Raw genomic sequence first — 24,151 nt, 5'->3', positions numbered from 1 at the left:
CCTTTAGGTCGAATTTGCGGCCACGGGGTAATTATTAGGGGGTAGCACGTAGTCCCACCACCTGGACAATAGCATAATACATGTATGAGGTGAATTTGGGATCGATAACTACAAGCATTTTTTTTTTATTTGGGAAATTGTTCTGACAATTCAGGACTATGGAGCTAATGAAGGTAATGGAGGAGAGGGAAGGTCAGGGACCAGGGTAGGCAAACAAGAGGGTGCAGGAGATACAGAGCACTGACAGCAGCACCGTAATACAGAGCACTGACATCAGCACCGTGACATACAGCGCTGACAGCAGCTCCGTGACATACAGCGCTGACAGCAGCTCCGTGACATACAGCGCTGACAGCAGCTCCGTGACATACAGCGCTGACAGCAGCTCCGTGACATACAGCGCTGACAGCAGCTCCGTGACATACAGCGCTGACAGCAGCACCGTGACATACAGCGCTGACAGCAGCTCCGTGACATACAGCGCTGACAGCAGCTCCGTGACATACAGCGCTGACAGCAGCTCCGTGACATACAGCACTGACAGCAGCTCCGTGACATACAGCGCTGACAGCAGCTCCGTGACATACAGCGCTGACAGCAGCACCGTGACATACAGCGCTGACAGCAGCTCCGTGACATACAGCGCTGACAGCAGCTCCGTGACATACAGCGCTGACAGCAGCTCCGTGACATACAGCGCTGACAGCAGCTCCGTGACATACAGCGCTGACAGCAGCTCCGTGACATACAGCGCTGACAGCAGCTCCGTGACATACAGCGCTGACAGCAGCTCCGTGACATACAGCGCTGACAGCAGCTCCGTGACATACAGCGCTGACAGCAGCTCCGTGACATACAGCGCTGACAGCAGCTCCGTGACATACAGCGCTGACAGCAGCACCGTAAGCAGCCCCAGGAGGAAGTCAGCACAGCACAGGGATGGTGTGATCCCCTCATAATAAGAACCCCCAGGAGGAAGTCAGCACAGCACAGGGATGGTGGGAGCCCCTCATAATAAGAACACCCAGGAGGAAGTCAGCACAGCACAGGGATGGTGGGAACCCCTCATAATAAGCAGCCCCAGTAGAAATATGACACCGCTCAACCTCTTCAAAGAGGAGGGTAGGGGCATATAGTACGGTGTGCTTTTTTGGGTCAGGGAAGTGAGCCAAATGAATTAAGAAGGTCTGTGTGCTTGATTCCAAAAATTGTTTATAGACATATACATGGTCTACTGATCACATGTGTTGAATTCCTCCGAGATCCATGCCTCATTCATTTTTAGAAATGTGAGGTAGTTAACACTGTGGTGAGCTAGGCGAGTACGCTTATCGGTCACAATCCCCCCTGCTGCGCTGAACGTCCTTTCGGACAGGACACTGGATGAGGGGCAAGCCAACAGTTCGATTGCAAATTGGGCAAGCTCTGGCCAGAGGTCAAGCCTGCCCACCCAGTAGTCTAGGGGTTCATCACTCCTCAGAGCGTCCACATCGGCCGTTAACCCAATGTAGTCGGACACCTGACGGTCTAGGCGTTCCCTGATGCTGGATCCGGATGACACCTGTCGATGGGTCGGCTGAAAGAATGACCTCATATCCGAAGTCACCAACACATCTTCAAACCGGCCTCTTCTTGCAGGCGCTGTTGGATTGGTACCCGCAAATCCTTCTCTGGGAGTGGGAATTGCTCCTCTGCCAGCGCACGCAAAAGCAGAATGCAGCATTTCTCGAAGCAAGGCCTGGAAGTGCTGCATTCTGACAGCCCTCTGCGACGGCGGTAACATTTCCGCCATTTTGTGTTTGTACCGGGGGTCTAAGTACGTTGCCACCCAGTACTGGTCCTTGACCCTCATGCTTTTTATACGGGGGTCCCTATTAAAACACTGGAGCATGAAGGCCCCCATTTGCACTAAAGTGGAAGCGGTGTGGTGGCCTGGCTCCTGCTCATCATCCAGGATAATGTCGTCCTCTTCATTCTCCTCTCCCCATCCTCGCACAACAGGGATCCCAGAAAGGTTTAAAGCATGCTCTTCTTGCTCCTGCTCATCCGCCCCGGCACCATCCTCCTCTGACTCCTCATCAGACTCCTGTTGTTGACTTGTCTCAGATAGAGTAGCCCCCCCTGGGAATTCATCCAGCATTGCGACTTCCTCATCTTCCCGCTCCTGCTCCTCCACAGCCTGATCAATGACACGACGCAATGCACGCTCCAGAAAGAAGGCATAAGGTACCATGTCACTGATGGCGCCATGGCTGCGACTGACCAGTTTGGTGATCTCCTCAAATGGCCGCAGAAGTCTGCATGTGTCGCGCATGAGCAGCCACTGGCGCGGTGAAAAAAAACCCAGCTCCCCAGAACCGTTTCTTTCGCAGAGTTCATACAGGTAGACGTTAACTGCACGTTTCTGCTGGAGCAGCCTATCAAGCATATAGAAGGTTGAGTTCCATCGCGTCGGGCAATCGCAAATAAGACGTCTGACCGGCAGATGGTGTCGCCGCTGAATGTCAGCAAGGCGAGCCATGGCCGTGTAAGATCTTCTGAAATGGGCCGAGATTTTCCTTGCCTGCCGCAAGATGTCCTGGACCCCAGGGTATTTGACAAGGAATCGCTGCACGACCAAGTTTAAGACGTGTGCCATGCACGGCACGTGCGTGATTTTGCCCTGTTTCAATGCGCTAAGCAGATTGGCACCGTTGTCACACACCACTTTACCAACTGTCAAATTGAGCGGTGTTAGCCACTCATCTGCCTGTGAACGCAAAGCTGAAAGGAGTGCCGGGCCAGTGTGGCTCTTTGCTTCCAGGCACAACAGACGCAGCACGGCATGGCAACGTCTCACCTGGCATGTGGAATAGGTTCTGGGGAGCTTGGGCGGTGCAGTGGAAGAGACGCTAGCAGCGGAAAAGGAGGAGGCAGCTGAGGAGGAGAGGGAGGAGGATGGAGTAGGAGGAGGAGAAGAAGAGTCAGGCCTGCATGCAATCCGTGGCGGTAAAACCAAATCTACACGGGTGCCACGGGTTACATGCTTGACGGCCGTCAGAAGGTTCACCCAGTGGGCAGTAAAACTGATATACCTTCCCTGCCCGTGTTTGCTAGACCACGTGTCTGTGGTCAGATGTATCTTGGCACCGACACTGTGTGCCAGAGATACATTCACTTGCCGCTGAACATGGCCATATAGCTCTGGGATGCCCTTCTCTGAGAAATACTTCCTTCCTGGGACCTTCCATTGTGGTGTTCCAATGGCCACAAATTTGCGAAAGGCCTCCGAGTCCACCAGTTTATATGGCAGTAGTTGGCGGGCTATGAGTTCTGACAAGCCAGCCGCCAACCGTTGGGCAAGAGGGTTATCCGGCGTCATCATTTTTTTACGCTCAAACATTAGGCCCACGGAAGCCTGCCTTTTTGCAGAAAAATGTGAGCTTGGCGTGATGGAAGGTGGAGTGGAGGACAATTGGGAGGAGAGAGGAGAAGGAGAAGTAGAAGACGAGGCTGGACGGTGAGAGCCTGCAGTGTGGCTTTGTGTGTTCCGTTGCTCCCACTGGGCTCGGTGATGGCTGCTCATGTGCCTTCTTAAGGCGGTCGTCCCTAGGTGAGTATTGGGCTTACCGCGACTAACGCGTTGACTGCAAAGATTGCAGATGGCAACGCTATTGTCAGCAGCGGACACGTTAAAAAAAGCCCACACTGCGGAGCCATGTGCCGGTGTCCTGGGAGCGCCAGATGTGACCGTACATGGTCGATGACTCGCTCCTGATACATTTGCAGTCTGCTTTGTCCCTGCTGTGCAATGTAAGTCATTGCTGCTTCTCCTCCCTATCTGCTGGTCCATATCTCCCTCTGAACTCCCCTCCTCTTCCTCTCTTGTGGGCACCCACGTGACATCACTAGACACGTCATCATCAACGTCACCTTCCCCACCGCTATAAGTAGAGTAGGCAGCAACACCGGGGACCAACCTCCTCCTTGGGCTGATCTGGGTACTGGCGTCAGACTGCTGAGTAGCGCTTGTTGCTACCTCCTCTTCCTGATCCAATACCAAGAGTGGCTGCGCATCAGAAATGTCCTCTTGATATGGATCGGAAAATAATTCCAGTGACTCAAGCGGAAGGTATGTGGTGGTGGTGGTGGTGGTCGTGTTGTTGGTGGTAGTGTCTTTGGGGGTGCACATAGCAGAGAGTGAAGAAGAGGGTGCAGATCGAGAGGATGAGGAGGGTGCAGAAGAGTAAGGCTGAGCGAGCCACTCAACCAAGTCTGGTGCATCCTTTAAAGTAATTGAACGCACCTTCTGCAACTTCCCACTTTGGCTCAAGCCTGTTGCTCCTGCCCTACCCCTACCACCCCTGCGGAAGGGCCTGCCTCTTCCTCTGCATGTCATTTTTTAAATGACCCTGTGACAAAACTCTTAGTCCCTATACCGCTGAAGGACTGCTGCAGTATAGGTGAGCGGTCAGCAGTGGTGCACGTCAACCCTATCTATTGTGGACCGATAGCGGTCCTTACAGAACAGCAGACTGTACCGCACTCAAGCCTATGTACCGTAGCACCCTATACCAAGTTACCAGTCCTTATAAGAACTTTTGTGGACCAAGCAGGTTGTGTATTAGTGTTTAGCAGACTGTACGTCAGTCCCTATACCGCTGAAGGACTGCTGCAGTATAGGGCAGCGGTCAGCAGTGGTGCACGTCAACCCTATCTATTGTGGACCGATAGCGGTCCTTACAGAACAGCAGACTGTACCGCACTCAAGCCTATGTACCGTAGCACCCTATACCAAGTTACCAGTCCTTATAAGAACTTTTGTGGACCAAGCAGGTTGTGTATTAGTGTTTAGCAGACTGTACGTCAGTCCCTATACCGCTGAAGGACTGCTGCAGTATAGGGCAGCGGTCAGCAGTGGTGCACGTCAACCCTATCTATTGTGGACCGATAGCGGTCCTTACAGAACAGCAGACTGTACCGCACTCAAGCCTATGTACCGTAGCACCCTATACCAAGTTACCAGTCCTTATAAGAACTTTTGTGGAACAAGCAGGTTGTGTGTTAGTGATTAGCAGACTGTACGTCAGTCCCTATACCGCTGAAGGACTGCTGCAGTATAGGTGAGCGGTCAGCAGTGGTGCACGTCAACCCTATCTATTGTGGACCGATAGCGGTCCTTACAGAACAGCAGACTGTACCGCACTCAAGCCTATGTACCGTAGCACCCTATACCAAGTTACCAGTCCTTATAAGAACTTTTGTGGACCAAGCAGGTTGTGTATTAGTGTTTAGCAGACTGTACGTCAGTCCCTATACCGCTGAAGGACTGCTGCAGTATAGGGCAGCGGTCAGCAGTGGTGCACGTCAACCCTATCTATTGTGGACCGATAGCGGTCCTTACAGAACAGCAGACTGTACCGCACTCAAGCCTATGTACCGTAGCACCCTATACCAAGTTACCAGTCCTTATAAGAACTTTTGTGGAACAAGCAGGTTGTGTGTTAGTGATTAGCAGACTGTACGTCAGTCCCTATACCGCTGAAGGACTGCTGCAGTATAGGTGAGCGGTCAGCAGTGGTGCACGTCAACCCTATCTATTGTGGACCGATAGCGGTCCTTACAGAACAGCAGACTGTACCGCACTCAAGCCTATGTACCGTAGCACCCTATACCAAGTTACCAGTCCTTATAAGAACTTTTGTGGACCAAGCAGGTTGTGTATTAGTGTTTAGCAGACTGTACGTCAGTCCCTATACCGCTGAAGGACTGCTGCAGTATAGGGCAGCGGTCAGCAGTGGTGCACGTCAACCCTATCTATTGTGGACCGATAGCGGTCCTTACAGAACAGCAGACTGTACCGCACTCAAGCCTATGTACCGTAGCACCCTATACCAAGTTACCAGTCCTTATAAGAACTTTTGTGGACCAAGCAGGTTGTGTATTAGTGTTTAGCAGACTGTACGTCAGTCCCTATACCGCTGAAGGACTGCTGCAGTATAGGGCAGCGGTCAGCAGTGGTGCACGTCAACCCTATCTATTGTGGACCGATAGCGGTCCTTACAGAACAGCAGACTGTACCGCACTCAAGCCTATGTACCGTAGCACCCTATACCAAGTTACCAGTCCTTATAAGAACTTTTGTGGACCAAGCAGGTTGTGTATTAGTGTTTAGCAGACTGTACGTCAGTCCCTATACCGCTGAAGGACTGCTGCAGTATAGGGCAGCGGTCAGCAGTGGTGCACGTCAACCCTATCTATTGTGGACCGATAGCGGTCCTTACAGAACAGCAGACTGTACCGCACTCAAGCCTATGTACCGTAGCACCCTATACCAAGTTACCAGTCCTTATAAGAACTTTTGTGGAACAAGCAGGTTGTGTGTTAGTGATTAGCAGACTGTACGTCAGTCCCTATACCAATGAAGGACTGCTGCAGTATAGGGCAGCGGTCAGCAGTAGTGCACGGCAACCCTATGTATTGTGGACCGATAGCGGTCCTTACAGAACAGCAGACTGTAACGCACTCAGGCCTATGTACCGTAGCACCCTATACCAAGTTACCAGTCCTTATAAGAACTTTTGTGGACCAAGCAGGTTGTGTGTTAGTGATTAGCAGACTGTACGTCAGTCCCTATACCAATGAAGGACTGCTGCAGTATAGGGCAGCGGTCAGCAGTAGTGCACGGCAACCCTATGTATTGTGGACCGATAGCGGTCCTTACAGAACAGCAGACTGTACTGCACTCAGGCCTATGTACCGTAGCACCCTATACCAAGTTACCAGTCCTTATAAAAACTTTTGTGGACCAAGCAGGTTGTGTGTTAGTGTTTAGCAGACTGTGCGTCAGTCCCTATACCGCTGAAGGACTGCTGCAGTATAGGGCAGCGGTCAGCAGTAGTGCACGGCAACCCTATGTATTGTGGACCGATAGCGGTCCTTACAGAACAGCAGACTGTAACGCACTCAGGCCTATGTACCGTAGCACCCTATACCAAGTTACCAGTCCTTATAAGAACTTTTGTGGACCAAGCAGGTTGTGTGTTAGTGATTAGCAGACTGTACGTCAGTCCCTATACCAATGAAGGACTGCTGCAGTATAGGGCAGCGGTCAGCAGTAGTGCACGGCAACCCTATGTATTGTGGACCGATAGCGGTCCTTACAGAACAGCAGACTGTACTGCACTCAGGCCTATGTACCGTAGCACCCTATACCAAGTTACCAGTCCTTATAAGAACTTTTGTGGACCAAGCAGGTTGTGTGTTAGTGATTAGCAGACTGTACGTCAGTCCCTATACCAATGAAGGACTGCTGCAGTATAGGGCAGCGGTCAGCAGTAGTGCACGGCAACCCTATGTATTGTGGACCGATAGCGGTCCTTACAGAACAGCAGACTGTACTGCACTCAGGCCTATGTACCGTAGCACCCTATACCAAGTTACCAGTCCTTATAAGAACTTTTGTGGACCAAGCAGGTTGTGTATTAGTGTTTAGCAGACTGTGCGTCAGTCCCTATACCGCTGAAGGACTGCTGCAGTATAGGGCAGCGGTCAGCAGTAGTGCACGGCAACCCTATGTATTGTGGACCGATAGCGGTCCTTACAGAACAGCAGACTGTACCGCACCCAAGCCTATGTACCGTAGCACCCTAGACAGACCAAGTTACCAGTCCTGATAAAGAGCTTTGTGGAACAAGTGAGTTGTGAATGATTAGCAGACTGCAGCAGAAGGGCAGCAGTCAAGTATAATATTCTTTCTATATTTGGAAGAAAGAATATTATACGTGTACAAGCCTATTACCGTACCACTGATACCAGTCCTGAAAAGAACCTTTGTGGAACTAATAGTAACAGCAAGTCTTTAAAATTATCCTCACTGCCTGACACACTGCTTCCTGCCTGTCCCTATACAAATTGGCAAAAAAGAGTAGGCTGGAACGATTAGCTGGAACAGCTCTTTTGTGGACCTGATAGTAACAGCTAATGATGATGATGATGATGATGATGAAGAAAGACTAATCTGGCTGAGCTGTCCCTAAAATAGCAGCATACAGCGCTCTGTCCCTTTATCTAAACTGACAAAAGAAACTCAGGCTGCTGACCTAACACCTATACCAGTCCTGAAAAGAACTTTTGTGTACCAAATAGCTAGCGTTTTCTCTGTCCCTACTCCACACAGGATCCTTTCCCTACAGTGACAGAAGAAAGAATGTAAAATGGCCACCGGATCGGGTGTATTTATAGGTTAGGGGGAATGTCCAAGTGTCCATGAGCTGTCATGTCTCAATTGGTTGTCCTGTAACACATGATAAACGTGTCACGAAAGGTTAAAGTTCTTGTATACATTAAACACGTAAGTCCGCCGGGGCGAACGACGGAAAAAGGCGTTCGAACCCGCGGACGGCGAAAGTCGGAAATTCGCCGCGAAACGACCGCCGGGCGAACCGTTCGGCCATCACTAATCGTCATTGCTGCCTTCTTAACCCAAGAGAATAACCCTGAGAAACTAAAAGTTCCACCAAACGGATCCCAGTCGCGACCAATATTTCGGGCCTTCTCTTGTAAATTCTTTACTTCCGTACGGTGTTGTGCAATGATGTCATAATAGTCAGGTACCTCAATGCTGGTGTTATGTATCCAAGTACAGCACTCATAGTCCTCAGTAGTTTCACAGAGTCCTGTCAGTGCTGCACTCATACTTTCAATTGCTAATTCATGTAATTCTAATTGTTGTCTGATGGCTCTGGTCTCCAGATTTAACTTAGTAATATCATCAGAGTTTTTCTCCAAAACATCATTAATAATTTCTGTATAGTTATTTAGTCTTTTCATTAAGTCTATACCCCATCCTGTCCAGGACGGGAACCAAGCCCATGCCATGTCCTTCTTCAGGAATATTTCTCTTTTACTACGATACCTGAGGGGATATCTAGGATGCATGCTAGCTTCTAATAGGTGATCACCTCGTTCATCACCTACTACTCCCATTACTGGTACTAAACTTGCGAGGTAGCACCATCCCTGAGCTTTTCTAGGTATCCAAGTATAACATTTATCCTCACAACAGATATATATATTATTTCCTAGAGCTACTGATCTTGAACTGATATCATTTCTATAACGAGAGGTGTATCCATAGAGGGATAAGTTGGATACTAACCACCTAACATTATTATCCACAATGTTAGTGAGGAAGTCAGATAATGTCTGGTGTGTGCTGGAATTACTGGGGTAGAAGCTTCCATTTAATAGGACAATGGACAAATTAAACTTGCTGTCTTGGCATTCTCCATTTCCTCCCGTTGTGTTCCCTAAGTTGAAACACCAATCAGGGGAAAAGGCGAGACCATTTGACTTAAACATTACTGTCTCGCTGGTATTTGTTCTAATTATGTTAATGCTACTGTTAGCAAGGTCAGTATAGTTTATAGGAACTGCCATCAGTGGTATACTTGCTGTGCTGGGGTGTAATTTGCTACAAATCCAACATTTCTCATATCCTGACTTCTGGGCATAAGCATATTTAAACTTCAGTAATAACATTTTTTTAGAAAATCCTTCATCCTTGTATATTTTATTCTGTGAGGTAACCAAACTATTAGCCAGAATTACTGAAACAATAAAAAGATACATGTTGTCATTTGCCAACTGGCTCCTTTTTACAATGAGAAGCGTGGATCCAGGTAGGTTTCCCTTCCAATTTCACTGAGGTTGCTGTAATCAATAGCACCTGGAAAGGACCTTCAAACCTTGGTTCCAGTGTCTTTCTGGTATGTTTCTTTACATACACATAGTCTCCTGGTTGTAGATCGTGTGTACCTGTGACAGAATTAGGGTCTGGAAGAGAAGAATACACACTCTTGTGGATTTTAGTCAGACGCTGTTGCAACTGTATTACATACGTAGTTAAACTATCACATTGTAATTGCATACTTTGAGGAAAATATAAACCTAATCTAGGTGCACTTCCAAACAGTATTTTATATGGGGATAACCCTGTTTTTCCTGTTGGGGTGTACCTAATAGAGAACAAAGCTAAGGGTAGGCACTCAGGCCATGGTTTGTTCAACTCCTGCATAGCTTTTTGTATTTTCAGCTTGATTGTACCATTTACTCTTTCTACTGATCCTGAACTCTGTGGGTGGTAAGGAGTATGAAAACTTTGTTGAACCCCTAACATTGCCATCACATTTTGCATTATTTCTCCCGTGAAATGTGTCCCCCTATCTGATTCTATTGTTTCTGGGAGACCAAACCTAGGTATCAGCTCAGTAATCAGTTTCTTGGCGGTGGCTTTTGCCGTAGCTGATTTCACAAGATAACTTTCGGGCCAGCCTGAAAATAGGCAGATGCACACGAGAACAAATTCAAAGGGGCCGCTCTTAGGCATTTGTATGTAGTCAATCTGCAGTCTCTGAAAGGGATATTGGGCCCGGACCTGATGTTTACGTGGGGTTTTCACTCTCTGTCCTGGGTTATTAATCAGACAGATTTGGCATGCAGCACAGTAGTTCCTTGCAGTACTACTGAATCCAGGGGCTAGCCATCCTTGGCTTACAATCCTATACATAGAATTGGAGCTGACATGAGTGGGTAAGTGAACAGCCGCTGCCATTGCGGGGTATAGAGAAGCGGGTAGACATATTTTGTCTCTTTCTCTCCATACATTGTCAAGGCCTGGTGCAGCTCCCTCCTTAACCCAACGGTCCTTCTCAATAGCCCCTGCTTGTTCCTGTAGTTCGATTAGCTGCTGCCATGTGGTTTCGGGCATACTCACCTGTACCGTGGCTAAGGTCTCAGGGCTTACTTCCCCTAGAGCTGCCTTCTTTGCAGTTAAATCTGCAAATGCGTTTCCTTTTGCCTCAATTGTTTTTGCGCTCGTGTGTGCCGCTATCTTCATGATGGCTACTCTTATAACCTTTTGAAGATTGTTCAGGACTCTTTTGATTCCTTCACCATGTTTAACAGGTGTGCCTGCTGCTGTAAGGTAACCTCTAGCTTTCCATATGTGGCCATAATCATGTGCCACACCGTAGGCGTATGCGGAATCAGTGTAAATGTTCCCTTCTTGTCCCTCCAAGTGTTCTAGGGCTTTCTCTAGAGCGGTTAGTTCCGCTTCTTGTGCCGACATGTGTGCTGGTAGTGACTTTGCCTCAATTACCTGTGTGTCCGTTACCACAGCATAACCTGTGTGATATTTACCTTTGTCATCGGCAAATCTACTACCATCTATGTACAGTGTGTTTTCTGCATTTACAATGGGTATGTCTGTGACATGTGGGAACCCCGTGGTTTCTTGTTCCATAAGTTGAAAACAATCGTGTTCATCAGATGTTATGTCATGAAATGAAAGTGTGTCAGAATCCTGAGTATCTTGTGCTGTATCTACACCATTATCATCATTACTCCCCCCTGTCAAATCTGTCTGTAATGGTAAAAGCTGTGCTAAGTTAAAAGAAGTGCATCGCTGAAAGGTAACATTGGGGGGTAGGAGCAAAGTGCATTGTAGACGCAGCTGCCTTGCCATTGATATGTGTTTTGGTTGGACCTGTGATAAGATGGCGTGTATGTCATGTGTGGTATGTACCACTACAGGATTGTCTAAGACAATTTCTGAGGATTTGTCAATGATAATTGACACTGCTGCAACTGCTCGTACACAGGACGGTGATCCTCTAGAGACAGGATCGAGAGCCGCCGAGAAGTATGCTACCGGCCTTTGTTTGATGTGTTGTTGTGTCAACACCCCTGTTGCGTGTCCCGTGATTTCAGCAATGTACAAATGAAATGTTTTGGTATAGTCAGGGATCCCGATCGCAGGTGCCGAAATTAGTAACCTTTTTAAGGTGCTAAAAGATTCATGACCTGCTTCTGTGAGTACATAGGGTACTATTTTCAAGCAATCATATAATGGCTGCATCAGAGAACTGGCATGTGGTATCCATTGTCTACAATATGATACCATTCCCAGAAACATACGAAGTTGCTTAAAGTTGCGTGGGATATTCATTTGTCTTATGGCCTGGACTCGGTCTTCAGTGAGATGTCGAGTACCCTGGGATATACAGTGGCCCAAAAAGACAACCTTTTTCTGACATACCTGTAACTTAGTTCTATTCACCTTGCACCCTTTTTCAGCCAGGAATTGTAACAATGAGAGAGTGGCTTTTAAACAAGTATCGTTATCCGGACAACATAACAATAGGTCATCTACATATTGCAACAATACACAAGTGTCAGGCGGTAGCCATTCTCCTAACACTGTCTGCAGGGCTTGTGAGTATAGAGTTGGCGAATGCGCCATTCCTTGAGGTAGGCGTGTCCAGGTTAGCTGACGGTTTCGAAGGCGGAACGCGAACCATGGTTGACATTCCTCCGCCAGGGGTACAGAAAAGAAAGCATTTGCCAAGTCTACAACTGTAAATGAGGAGCTATCTTATGGTATTTCTGACAGTAAGGTATGCGGGTTCGGTACTAATGGCGTTATTGGGGCCAATATTTTGTTTATTGCCCTTAAGTCCTGTACCATCCTATACCTTATTGGGCCATCCCCCAATGTCTTTTTCTTAACTGGATACAATGGGGTATTGGCTGGTGATTGTATTTCTTTTAATGCTCCACTTTTAAGTAGAGCCTCCACTTGTAGTTCTATAGCTGCTTCCTGGGGCGCACTGAGTGGGTACTGTTTCTGCTGAGGGAGAACTGCTCCTGGAATCAGCTGTAGAGTAACCGGGGGTATGGGCAGAAGCCCAACGTCTGCTGGATGTGTTTCCCATAACCCTTCCGGAAGGCTAGACAGAATTTGATCTATTTCCGGCGAGGGTGTATTGGACAGTTCTGGTTCTTCTTCCAAGCATTGTATTTTACTACAGATTTCTATACCCTCTGGGTCATTTCCTATTGCTAGGGTGACCATGCCATCTGGATGATAAGTAATGTTTGCTCCTATTTTCTGAAGAATGTCTGCTCCTAATAAATTAGTGGGAGCTCCTCTGGAAATCAAAAAGCGTGACAAAAACATGTGATTTCCTATCTTTACTTTTAAAGGTTTAGTCAACGGGGCATCGGACAAAAGACCGTCATAACCACTTATGGGTATGGTGTCACGGGACGTCATGTGTGGAGGGACTACTGAATCAGACAACAGACTGCGTGACGCTCCTGTGTCAACCAAACAAGGAATATGTTTACCTTCCACCTTCATCAACATGTGGAGCATTTTGTTCTCTGATTCAGCTAGGACTGGGGCAAGTCATGCAGTCGGATCGTCCCTATCATTGGTACGCCTCTGTCTGTAGTCCCTCGTGTCTCTGTCCGTGTTTCCTTCCTGTTCGTCTTTTATCCTTTTCCTACAGTCTCTTTTTATATGTCCCACCTTGTTGCAGTAATAACAGGTAAGAGGTTTACGGGAGGAATTCCCTCCTTCATTGACCCGGGCAACAGTGTTAACTCCCGGTGTCCTTCTGGGTTTAGTTTCTGCTAAATCAGCCTCTATGCCTTGTGCTTTCTGCAACAATGTTCCTCTGTCCCGTATGGCTCTCCATTCGGGAGTACATGCCTTCAGTTTGTCACCTATTTGGGGTACTAGTCCTTCCATAAACTGTCGATTGAAAGCCCTAATGGTGACGGGTAAGGCTAAATCTAGACCTTCGTCAGCCATCATGCTTTCCATGTTGAGGTAAAATTCTGTAACAGTCTGACCTGGGGCCTGTTTTATGGGCGCTGTCGAACCCCTTTCCTGCTGTTTCCCTTGGCAAAATTCTCGTAACTGAGCAATAAACAGGGGTCTAGAGTCTATATGACGAGGGTGTATTCCTGGTGGATCTGTGGTAGGATCCCCATTCGGTCTAAGTGGGGTAAGTTTATTCATAAATTGATTAAACATCGTTAGTGTCATTTTATGTCTACATATATCTTCCCCATCTTGCCAAGTTGCTTCATGTGTGTCTAGTAATTGTGTCACGAATCTACAGAATGCGGCAGGTTTTGCTACGGGATCAGGAGCATTCTGTATTAATGCCATAAGAGTGTCAGCCGACCAAGGTGTCCATGTCCTCAGAACAACTTGTCGGGTCACTGTAGGTGGCTGTCCTGCTTGACCCGCATTTGGATTATTTACTTGTATTACCCTAGTCCGACTATGGACTGGAGCTACGGGCTCTGGTCTTTGAGCTCCGCAATGTACACATTCCTGTGCCCAGTCTGTATTCTGGGTACCGCATACTCGGCATACCCATCCTCTTCCTCTTAAGGAAGGATAAAGTTTTGGTCTTTCGCTACCTGGTGTGGTAGTGTTATAAGGAGGTGGAGTATCTCCCGTATTTACCCTATCGCCGGGAGCAGAAGGAAGACTTTTGTGTCGGACCTTCATATCCCATCCACCCTTTTCCTGACAATACTCCCATCCCTCCTCTTCAGCCCTGTTGGAAACTTTAATTAAACATTGTATTTGTGATACCCATCTGTTCTGCAATATCTCTCCCTGTCTGTCTTTCTTTATTTCTTCCCAACCTTCTACACTTAATCCATTTTCTCCATCCATCCCCAATTTCTTGAGAATCCTATTTGTGCCCTGTGCCTTATCCTTCCCATACAACATTGTAATTATGTCTTTAACAGCATAACATTTCTGAGATTCCTCCTGGGGTTTACCATGTGTCTGGCCCATTTTGACAGTCCTGCCTAGGTGGCGTTTGGATCACTTACTAAGTGTCTCGTTGCCTTCTCCTCCTAGGGTGCCAAAATACTAAAAACCTCTCCTGGATGAGATTTCTGAAATCGAATTACCTTATATGCTAGCCAACTGACAAATATTATGACCAGACTGACGGCTACAACATATACAAGCATTCCCTTTTGGTGGCCAAACACATATGACTAGGTCTCCGGGACTTTGTGGAGACCTTATTTCCGTCCCATTACCATGGAATCTCTCAGCATTCGTTTCTTATTCCTGCTTTATTGAGGCAGTCAGGACTTATACTTTCAACCCGTTTTTAGGCTCATGAATCAAAAAAGCGTATATCAAACTTAAGTGTCGGACCCCCAAAGTACTCTTACGAGTTAAGGGCGCATTCCGTTACCCATTGGGATGATATATGTTTCAATTCACACCATACAAACAGGGCTTATCTCATTCACAACAGACAGATGACAAGTAGACAGACAAGAAACAACGGTAACATAAGCCAAAATATTAAGTTCAAGACCCGCTTACTACAGAGGTTGGTGTTTACCTGAAGAACAATTCAGACAGATCAGGTGGGCACAAATCTAAGAAGCACAGAGTTTATAAGAAAATAAAGCTTTTCTTACCTGCGCAGGATTTGTCTGTGGTTCTTTGATGTGCCCGACCATTTCGTTCCGTCCTTATGTTCGTTCGCCTCTTGTAGTTTCTTCAGCGAGTCCCTGTTCGGGCGCCAGAAATGTTAGGTGTGACCTCAACAAGTCACCTATTTGTCAGGTTATGTTACCGTTTCCCAATTGTTAGTTAGAGTTCTTATCCAAGCAAAGAGACACGGAGATATTATTCAGTATTTCTGCTCAGAAGTCCGTCGTTAACTCTGACTGTCTCTGACTGACTGTGGCTCTGAGGCTTCTTTATTACATCTTTTATAGACAGAAAAGGGCAAACATCAGCAAATGTAAAAAAAAAAAACATTTTCAAAGTAAAGACAATTCTCCGGGTGTTATCAGCTGATAAGACAATCTTCTGGGCGTAGACTGCTTTTTAGGGCTGATGCGGCCTCTTCTTGATGAGTACGTGACAATAGATGACGAATCCTTATTTTACAAAGAAGGATAGAAAAATACATGTATTTAGTATGACATACGGTCAGCCATTTTGTTTCAACATACCTCAATCCTTACATTATCAAATCCAGCTGCTGTGCCCATCAAACTCTGCTGCTGTGCCCATCAAACGCTGCTGCTGTGCCATCAATCGCTGCCGCTGTGCCCATAAAATGCTACCACTGTGCCCATGGAATACTGCCACTGACACCCCCGCCCGCTCGCCGTCTGCCCGGAACTTCCCCTGTCTCGGCAGGGCAGCGGGTGATGGCGGTGAGTGGTGTCTGCCATGGACATGCTCCTTCATGTCTTCTCCCGTCCTCTCCTATAGGCGATTGGACGCCTGATAGGCATCCAATCACAGCGCCTGTCGTTTCAGCCAATCGGGTCACGGGTAACAGACCCGTGGACCTGATTGGCGGAGAGGCAGTTTAGAGTTAGGAATGCGAATATTCATTCGCTTTTCTAATACACCTGGGTGAACTGCGAACACCAAGCATGGCGCTTACAGGTCACCTTCTTTGACACCTATTCGAGCCTAGGGCCTAATCAGGTGCTTTGAAAACACCCCCGCCGGGCGCCTGAATAGAAGGGGGCAGCAGCGGCCATGGATAGATTCATGCAATTCATGAATCTATCCATTGGTCATAGAGGGGGTGGCTGGAGAGAGGGGGCGGCGCCCGTGTGCCCTTATGGATGCACCGCCACTGGGGCAAGGTATGATTAGGACAGAATTGTTTGATGATGGTAATCATGCTTTTTATTCATCACTGTTGAATAAATAGGTACCACAGCAATCTCCTTAAGAAGAGTGGATTTTGGATTGTGGATCTTTCCCTCACACAAGTTAATATAAACAAGCTGTGTTATAGTAGCTGCCAGCTCTTCTACTCATATACAAGGGTGACCTGACCTGCAATGGACTAACCAGTCAGGAAAGATAATTATACTGAGCATATATATATATGAATGAGGTCTTGATAAAATTATTTAGTATAAGAATTTTCATAGCACCATACTGTGCATTACCATTAGTCCCTGTGCTCTAGGATCTTGCAATTTAAAGAGGGGTTCCCATTTAAACAAATACTGCAGATGCTAACTTTTAATTGGACACTTACCTGTCCCAGTGTCCAGCAATGCGGGGAATCGAAGCCCCGCTCGTCTCCGCCTCCGTTCGGCAGTGCCGGCATTGTAACTGTGGGTGCCCGACTGTGGCTTCTTAAATGCACATAAGTACTGCATATCAGTGCCCATCAGTGCTACCTATCAGTGTCAATTAGTGCTGCCTATCAGTGCCACCTATCAGTGCTAACAATTAGTGCCCATCAATGCTGCCAATCAGTGCAGCCTATTAGTGCCAATCAGTGCTGCCTATCAGTGCCCACGTATGCATGGGAAGCCCGCGTACACGCACGAGTGGGAGAACCGCACCTACCCACCATGGCACCCAGAGGTGATAAGGAATGCTGCTGGCAGGGTGTACTACCCCACAGGTGGTCCCACCACCTAGTGGGTGTTTAAGGAAGCACAGTGCCCTATGCTTCCCCACCCTGCCAGGAAGAAAAGCCGAAAACAGAACCCCCCCCTCCAAGGGTAAACCCGCAGACCAGGAATCAGAGGACCAAATCAGGGGAAAAAAGAAACAATGTGTAAAGCAAAAAGACTTAAAGACAAAGAATATACAGAAGGCATATAAAGTGTTATATCAACCTTAATTGTTACAGTAAATACTGTATTAGCTTAGACATTAGTAAAATAACAGTTTATAAACTATTATTGATACTGTTATAACAATCAATCAGAGCTGTGAGTCGAAAATCGGCAAAGCCCCACATCTCCCAGTCAATTCAAGTAAGGTTATTTAGGTGTCAATACTATCTAAAGACTATTCAGAAAAGGACATAAATGCCATTAGTTCACCTTGTCCCACTGTGTAGCTACCCAAACAAGGGGCATATTACACAAAGGGACATTGCATGGATCACGGTACATGGGCAAGCAAAGGCCACAGACCATAAATACTATAGTGAAAAACCAGGGATACACCAAAAATACAGGAAATCTGGAGCATGTACTGACCGATACTGAGCAAAGGAGTGGGGGGAATAATCACCTACAAGCAGGGACTTAACACACTTCTTGTTAGTGCGTTTTTACCTGAGGAGAAGCCTCGCAGGAAAGGAGCAAACAAGATAATCTCGTTGAGGCCAGGAGGTGACATGGCCTGTAGCTGCAATATCCATTTATGCTCGTTCTGAAGTAGGACCTTGATCCAGTCCCCTCCTCTGTCTGGTATCTGTATTTTATAAAGTGATGTAAAGGTTACTTTTGGCACTGTGTAGTCATGTGACAGAACGGTATGTCTCACAACCGGGATGTAGCGATTGCCAACCTGCATGCTATACATGTGCTTAGATATACGTCTCCAGAATTCCTGTTTGGTCTTCACCAGTGTGGGATTTGGACTTAAATAGCGGATTAGACTGAGATTGTATGATGGTTTTATTATATGCTTTCTGATGAAGAGAGTGCTCTCTTCATCTGATTGGAGGACTCGCTCGTCATCTGATTGGTGGAGTAAATGATTATGGTGGAACGTGAGACACTCTGAGAAAGGGGTACAGGAGTTGGAGACGCCAGCAGAGCCTATTAAAGGGACGAGGAGCAATCGTTTTGTTTGCAAGCTTGTATGAGCTCCCTAAAAAGAGATCTTGTCAGCTGGTAAGCCTTACTGAATCTGGTGGTGGATAAACCTCTCTCTCTGGGTGCACCTGCTATATACCTGAAGGGTATTTTATGGAGTCACTTTAATGGACTGAAATTCATCTCCTTGTGTCTCTCTCCCTCCTTTTTGGACTGTTTATGTGTTTTAATTTTGAGTAATTTTTGCACTATTTATAGTCACATACATTTTTCAGTATTTAAAAACAGGATATATTATGTCACAGGATTATTCTAGTATTTTGTAAGTTCTAGCGCAGCTTTATTTTTGAATTTCTGTGTATTGTGGGTATCTCGCATTGTGTTGCGGCAAGAACTTATTATTATTATTTGTATTATTATTATTATTTTAAATCTCGCCTCACTGGTACAGGTTTTTTTTGATTATTTGAGCAATTTCTGGACAGCGCTGTTTTCCAACGATTTTTTTTTGATTATCCATGATAACCACGTTGCCACCCTTGTCAGAGGGTTTGATTACAATTCGAGGATTTTTACTCAAAGAAATTAAGGCTTTGTTCTCCTCAAGGGTCAAATTACGGGGATTGCACTTGGTACGAGGAAGTTTACAAATGGCCCTAATGGTCTCTTTCAGAAAAATAGTTACATTTGGGTTGGTGTTGGAAGGAGGAAACTCTGTGGGGGCCTTTTTAAACATTTGTGTTGAATTAGATGTTGATCTTTCCATGTCATTCAACAGAGCATATAGATCAATCTGATCTATCAGATCAACAGTGTTGTTCTCCTGGTACAGGAGAGTTAGATCTCATAGGGCTTTGAATTTTCTCATACTGTATACCGACCAATCAGTAGTGTCCTCATTCAGGTCACCCTTCGCATGCAGGTACTTCAAAAGTAACCTGCGTGCGAAGAGTTGTAGGTCTGTGATGGCTTCAAAGATCTCAAAGTTTTGCTCGGGGCAAAAGGTTAATCCCCTCGATAAAACCTGGATCTCTGCTGGGGACAATTCGCATGATGATAAATTATTAACACTTAGATGGATGGTTGTGTCCGGATTATGAATGAGTCCATATCTTTGCCTCCTCTGCTTGTCTGAGGGGAGGAGGATCCCCTTCCTAAGTTTAACCACTTGTCATCCGTAGGCCATCATATGACGTCCTTGGCTTTGTGAGGTTATATCTGAATGATGCCTGAGGCTACAGACATCATTCAGATATTGGCATTTTCAGCCAGCGATTCTCTACACCATAAGAATGATCATAGAAGCTGTTCCACCGCTTACGGGAGGTGAAAGGGGACCCCCCCCCCCCAGCCGCCCTCCGGTGCTTCTACCAACTCACTGCAGCAATTGGTGAGTCAGACAGAGGATTTGCCAGCCCCAGATGTTGATTATACAGATTTCCGGTGGACCAGATGGTCGTGATGTTATGACGTCACGCCCGGCCTCAGACTGGGAAGTGGTGACCGTTTTTTTCATTCTTTTATTTCAGGCTTCCCAGCCTAGTGGTGAGATGTGGGATCTTATTGACCCCACATCTCACTGGAAAGAGGTCCTGTCAGGTCATATTTCTATTACAAGGGATGGTTACATTCCTTGTAATAGGAATTAAATTCCACGAGCGTGTGCAATTTTGAAGCGTGACATGTTAGGTATCTATTTACTTTTTTTTTTTCTTTTTAAAGCACAAAACAGTTTTTTTTTTTTTAAAACATGCGTTTGAAAAATGACTGCACAAATACCGTGCGAGATAAAAAGTTGCAATGACCACCATTGCATTCTCTAGGGTGTCTGCTATAAAAACATATATAATATTTGGGGATTCTATGTAATTTTAGAGCAAAAAAATTATGATTTTTACATGTAGGAGCGAAGTGTCAGAATTGGCCTGGATGTGAAGTGGTTAAAGGTTTCTGTACGGTAGATCTCGTACGACTCAATGTTGGGACAGTATTGCTACATTTTAAAGTGTCCTGTAGTGGAAAATTTGATGCGCTCAAACCGTGAGTGTGCATCTGATCCAATTCTGAGGGTGGATCCATATCCGCAGATGGATCAGAATGCACATCGGTGAGAGCAAGATGTCTATCATCAGAATATGCATCTATGGACATGAATGCTGCACTCCGGAGTGTGCCTGCAAGGTAACCCCCCCCGGAGAGAGTTTCTCCTAATGGGTTATATGATGCAGGGAGGAGCTACCAGCACCACCGGGGGGGACCCCAGAAGTCGAAGATCAGGGCCACTCTCTGCAAAATGAACTGCACAGTGGAGGTAAGTATGACATGTTTGTTATTAAAAAAAAAACAACAAAGCTTTATATTCACTTTAATTGTATATGTTTTAGTTACGGTAATAATGTGAATTATTGCACTTGAAGTTAATTTTCCACCACCCCCGCCCTACATGTCTTTATGGACCTTGCTTTGTGCACTGGTGCACAGTCAAGTTGGAACAGCAAGAGGCCATCCCCAAACTGTTCCCACAAAGTTGGGAGCATGAAATTGTCCAAAATGTCTTGCTATTCTGACACCTTAACTACTTAAGCCCCGGACCAATTGTCAGCCTAAGGACAATTGCGCGGTCATGCAATGTTGTACCCAAACGAAATGTGCGTCCTTTTCTTTCCACAAATAGAGCTTTCTTTTGATGGTATTTGATTGTCTCTGCGATTTTTATTTTTTACGATATAAAAGGAAAAAGACTGAAATTTTAAAAAAAAAAATATATTTTCTACTTTGTTATAAGAAAAATCGAATAAAATCGAATAAACAAAATTTTAGGCATACATTTAGGCCAAAATGTATTCAGCCACATGTCTTTAGTAAAAAAAAAAAAAATGTCAATAAGCGTATATTTATTGGTTTTCGCAAAAGTTATAGCGTCTACAAACTAGAGTACATTTTCTGGAATTTACACAGCTTTTAATTTATGACTGCCTATCTCATTTCTTGAGGTGCTAAAATGGCAAGGCAGCAACCCCCCTCCCCCCCCAAATGACCCCATTTTGGAAAGTAGACACCCCAAGGAAATTACTGAGAGGCATGTTGAGCCCATTAATATTTTTTTTTTGTTAAATATAAAACGCTACCAAAAAAAACTGTTAGCGATTGCAGGGATCAGGCCTGGCTCTGCGAATGCTGCAGTTATGTGTTTAGTGTTTTGTAAGTGACAGTGATCGATCGATACTGCACTTGGGTGGGCTGGGCGGAGGGGCAAAACGCAGGTGCTAGCAGGTATCTGGGCTGATCCCACTAACAATGCATTTTTTTGGAACCCTAAACTGCTGGTGACGCTAGTATAGATCTGATCAGATATTGATTCTATACCACTACAGGAGGTGTATGCTTTGCGTGTGGGTGTTAGCGGTACTGGCACTAACCTAGCGCTGCCTGGGGCGACGCAGACCCTGACCCTAAAACCTAATTGATATCACCCGCCGGATGATCAGGGGGTTAAACCTTTATTGGGTAATAAATGGTGGGTGCCCTGATGCTATAAAAAGCAAACTAACTAACCAGAGTCACCCGTAACACTTATACAGTGATCACTGGTGAAAGGGTTAACTAGGGGCAATCAGGGGGTTAAAATATCTATTAGTTAGTATATGGGGGTCCCTGACACTATATAAAAACCTGACGGGGAACCTAAATAACTAACCGGCTAACCAGCGTCACCAGTGACACTTATACGGTGATCGCTGGTGAAAGGGTTAACTCTAGGGGCAATCAGGGGGTTAAAATCTTTATTAGGTAGTATATGTTGACCGCCCCGAGGAGAGTGACATCACTTCCTCCCTGCCTGTGTTTACACTACATAGGCGGGGGAAGCTTCTCATTCGCCAGGAGCGATCGAGAGGGGATGGCCAGAAACCAACAGCCATCCCCTCATCCCGGATCGCTCCTGAAGCAAAACGGACCGCCGTAGCCAGCGGGAGGGGGTCCGATGGGACCCCCCACCCGATGGAAGGCAAGCACGTACCGGTATGTGCTTGTGCCTGTCCGTGCCATTGTGCCGACGTAGATTTACATGTGGCAGTCCTTAAGTGGTTAAGAGTTCCCTTATTTGGAAAAAGCCCAACCCCTGAAAAACAACCCCACACCATAATCACCCCTCCACCAAGTGATTTGGAAGAGTGCACAACGCAAGGTCCATAAAAACATGGATGAGCAAGTTTGGGGTGGAGGAACTGACCTCAACACCATAGAACACCTTTGGGATGAATTAGAGTTGAGACTAAAAATGAGGCCTTCTCATCCAACATCAGTGTCTGACCTCACAAATGTGCTTGAGGAAGAATGGTCAAACATTCCCATAGACACCCTCCTAAATCTTGTGGACAGCCTTCCCAGAAGAGTTGAAGCTGTTAAAGCTGCAAAGGGTAGGCCAACTCAATATTGAACTCTATGGACTAAGACTGGGATGCCATTAAAGTTCATGTGCATGTAAAGGCAGGTGTCCCAATATGTTTGACTATATATATATATATATATATATATATATATATATATATATATTTCTTGATCATACATCACGGGACACAGGAGCTTCATTACATAGTGGGTTATATAGGCACCTCTGGTGATTGGACACTGGTTGACCCCAATTAAGGAGAATTCCTCCCCTATATAACCCCTCCCATCTCAGTGTCTATGGTGGTTGGTCACGTAAAACATTAGCTTTATGCAGGTCCCTGCGAGGGCATAAGGGCTACAACAAAACCGGATCCATACCTCGGGCTGATATTTGACTCCCAAGATGGTATGGTACCCGGGCCTCGTCAGCCGAAGAAGCGATGTTTGGCCTGTAAGTCCTCTCCTATTGGAAGACTGGGCTCTGGGAAAACCAGACTTGGTGTACTGTTTATACAGAGCGCACAAAAGTTTCTGGCAGAGCTTTTTACATGGTCCAGGTAGGAGGCTTTTCCGAGAAAGAGCCCCAGATAAACCTGAAGGTTGGCTAACAATAACCGCCGTGATGGGTGAAGGCTGGAATTTGTCTGGTTCAGCAATTCCTGCGACGAGGACAGGTAAGGGAAGTTAATCCTATATATATATATATAATTATATGATGGATTTCTTCATTGTGAGTAGTTGTATGTCTTACCTGGTTTCCACCACTAGAGGGAGTAAGAGCAGCCTGATGCATACTTACATGCCTTTCAGTACACACGCTCAGTGAAGCCTGGTTCTCCAGCTGACTCACGTCTCCATTGCAGTCCCTGCCACATTAAGGTAAACACAGGGGTCCCACGTAGTCTGGGGGTCCCACGCAGCTCCGGTGGGGTTCTCCTTCCCCCCCTGGTTCCCATGGTCCTCGTGCATGCGCGCCGGGCGCGTTCCCGGCCTCATGGAGGAGGGGGGAGTGTGGTTGTGAGCCGTGCACGTCAGTGTGCATGGTGCTGTACTGCGCAGGCGCCAGGCGGCAGATTTAAAAAGCCCAGAGCGTCAGGGGGCTGTAATTGGAGACACAGGAGCTGTGGGCAGTAAGCATCCGTGGGGATTGGATCCAGGCAAACCTTAGACACCTACTCATTATCAGGTTGTGCAGTTTAAGCATATATATTTATTGTGAGACTTTAAGCACAACAGTGATTGCACTTGTACTAGTACCTCTGCTTTGTAGCTTAGGACTATGTCTCCTCGTAAGAGGGTCTCAGGGGGAGGTAGCAAAGGCACTGGTAAATCACCGCCTAGG

The sequence above is a fragment of the Lithobates pipiens genome, unplaced genomic scaffold (assembly GCF_037356315.1).
Source record: "Lithobates pipiens isolate NorthernLeopardFrog02 unplaced genomic scaffold, aLitPip1_a1.2 Scaffold_28, whole genome shotgun sequence".
Taxonomy (NCBI): Eukaryota; Metazoa; Chordata; class Amphibia; order Anura; family Ranidae; genus Lithobates; species Lithobates pipiens.
Note: the sequence above shows the minus strand (reverse complement) of the source record.